The sequence below is a fragment of the Morone saxatilis genome, unplaced genomic scaffold (genome assembly GCF_004916995.1).
Source record: "Morone saxatilis isolate NCDOM2014 unplaced genomic scaffold, NCSU_SB_2.0 Contig4, whole genome shotgun sequence".
Classification (NCBI taxonomy): domain Eukaryota; kingdom Metazoa; phylum Chordata; class Actinopteri; family Moronidae; genus Morone; species Morone saxatilis.
Window position 1 is genome coordinate 1,393,030 of NW_023339984.1, and position 224 is coordinate 1,393,253.

At 31.2% G+C, this 224-nt stretch overlaps 1 protein-coding gene across 1 annotated transcript in view; it reads right to left on the minus strand.

Annotated features, from left to right (window-relative positions):
• The window catches only part of lrch4 (leucine-rich repeats and calponin homology (CH) domain containing 4), a 35,617-nt gene that overhangs the window by 11,216 nt on the left and 24,177 nt on the right, over positions 1 to 224 (minus strand). The window lies entirely within an intron of this gene.

Sequence of the window (224 nt, forward strand, 5' to 3'; positions counted from 1 at the left end):
TCCTACACAATGTACCTTTAAGACAATATTCCACTTTTGTGTTTAACCAGTATTATTGCAATATGTTATAAACTACATTTCTATTTTGCTTTTTAGACAATATTACTGTATTCCAAATTAGCTGTTAACTATTTTTCCTGGTTTGCGCTCTAAAATCGATCAGGACATCTTTAATTCCCACATAGGGAATTCCCCCAGGACTTTTTCATTTACGTAATATTACA